General features: G+C 37.2%; 1 protein-coding gene across 1 annotated transcript in view; it reads right to left on the minus strand.

Moving 5' to 3' along the window:
* The window catches only part of LOC117169489, a 30,321-nt gene that overhangs the window by 24,740 nt on the left and 3,409 nt on the right, over positions 1–2,172 (minus strand). The gene's annotated exons all lie outside the window — the stretch shown is intronic.

Below are 2,172 nucleotides of genomic sequence, written 5' to 3' on the forward strand. Positions count from 1 at the left end.
CCCCCCCCCCCCGTTTAACGCTACATAATATATGGACGCACCCTTATGAAAACCGTGTATCGATGTATTTTTATGGACTGATTACGAAGGTGACCATGCAAATATCCGAAAATATAATTTATAAAATCAAAACTTGATAAAAGCATGTTTTTGGAAAGAACAATATTATGTTTCAGATTTTTTTCAAACCAAGGAAATACCCATAAATATCATTGTTAAAGTTAAAACTTCAAGAAATTACGGTTCATTTTTTCGGTCACTGCACCCCATTGACGAAAAAGTGTGCTCCCCCCTCCCTCAACTTTTATAACCCGTTTTGGAGAAAGTGATTTCGGAAACTCACCTCTAAGTTACAACCTCCCCCCTTTTAGGAGACTTCCGATTCTTATATCAATTTCACAGGCCAACATGGTTATGTTGTTGAAAAATGAAGGGTTATGTACAAAAGACACAACATTTTTTGAAATTTTTTCTTTAGTTGTGTCATATAGTACTGCTCTTTCTCTTTAATTTGAGAGTCGCAGAGATCAATTAGCATTTTTCTTTACCAAGTTACGCCAATTTGAAATTACGAGATATGTCCCATTATGTCTTGAGCATTTGCTTTAAATACTTTGAGGTAGACGTTTTCTACTGGGTGTTTTCTCTTGAAAATTTTTACTTGGGGGTGTTCGGGGTTGTTGAAGTCACAACAAATTTTGTGTCTTCTGTACATAACCTCAAAAGTAGCCAAAAATGCCATTTTTTGTTTACATAACCTCTAACATCTTAAAATCCTAACGTGGTGAGCCAATTCTGACCCCGGATTCAGATTCTCCGTAAAAAATTACTTCGGAAATGACCTTCCACTTTCCAACAACTGACATGACCCCATTATTTTCAGGCCTGTGTTCTCGGACTAACCTTAGATCAATCACATAAATAATGTTGGTCCTAACCCTGTCCAACAACTCTCATTGGGCGGAAAGGCACCCCTGCAACTTCTCACAAAAATGAGATTATAGTCAAACCTCTTTCCCTTTCCAACGTCTCATGGGGTACGTTAATAACTAGCAAGATTAAGAAAATATACATATCATTTTTCTTTTTAAAAAACATGTTTTTCGTAAGTTCCTACCTTGAAAATGACATTTTATGGTATTTACAAGGCCATATTCGTACTCAGCAAGTCAAAATATATTGACTTATGCATTTTCCCGCTTTTCGCGAAAAAAAGCCGGCAAAAGGGTTTTCTTGGCGGGCGGCACCAGCATGGCGATTCCTTGTTGCCGTCTGCCGTCTAGACCAGCTAGGCTACAAGTCCATGGTAAAAAATGAGGTGGTCAAATGACCCAGTCATTTTTGATTGGTACAGGTGAGCACAAGCGAAAACTGAATTTTAGACGTGTAAGTGGTGAATTACGGCAATTTAGTTTTGTACAATTTTTGAAGCAATGCGGGTAATTTATTACTGTACGGTATTTGTGTAATTCGCTTCGTATACTTGTGCAATTTCGTTATTGAGCAACGCCCTATGTATTCGGAAGTACAGGGGTGAGAAACAAAGGTTGTAACCCTTTCCTGCAAGGTATAAAATCATTGTAAAATGTACGGCATCTTTTTCAAAATATTATGTAGCACTTAAAAGTATGTTTGATCATTGTGCCGTCTGAAAATTATGGTTAATGTAAGTATAAATAAATAATTAACTGAATTTCAAGAGTCTATTTAATTATTGTGGCTGTAAGATCATTAATTCATGTACGGTAACTTATTTTTTGACATAATGTTAGTGAATATTATTGTTGTACCTTATAGCCATTTATAATATTATTATTATTATTATATCATTAAGTCATTTCCCTTTCGGGGTAGGCGTGACTCACTCGGCAGGGGAAAGGAGTAGTGTATGGAAGGGATAGAGATTTTTCAGATTGATCCAGAATTCTCGTACTATTTAAGTAAATAACACGTTCGTTCCGCAACACTGCTCCGACCCAGATTGCTGATCAATCTCTCTAGCAATCACCCCAAGCGAAGAACCTCACGAAGTCGTTAAGTAAGGTTCCCCACTTGGGTCCATCAATAGCCAAGGTCTTTGTTTCAGGCGTCATGCACTCTACTGACACTCTTTTTATTAACTATTTGCCGCCATACTTTCCTGTCCTGGCATACTTCTCTAGCTTCTTTTAT

This window comes from Belonocnema kinseyi, chromosome 3 (assembly GCF_010883055.1).
Source record: "Belonocnema kinseyi isolate 2016_QV_RU_SX_M_011 chromosome 3, B_treatae_v1, whole genome shotgun sequence".
Lineage (NCBI taxonomy): Eukaryota > Metazoa > Arthropoda > Insecta > Hymenoptera > Cynipidae > Belonocnema > Belonocnema kinseyi.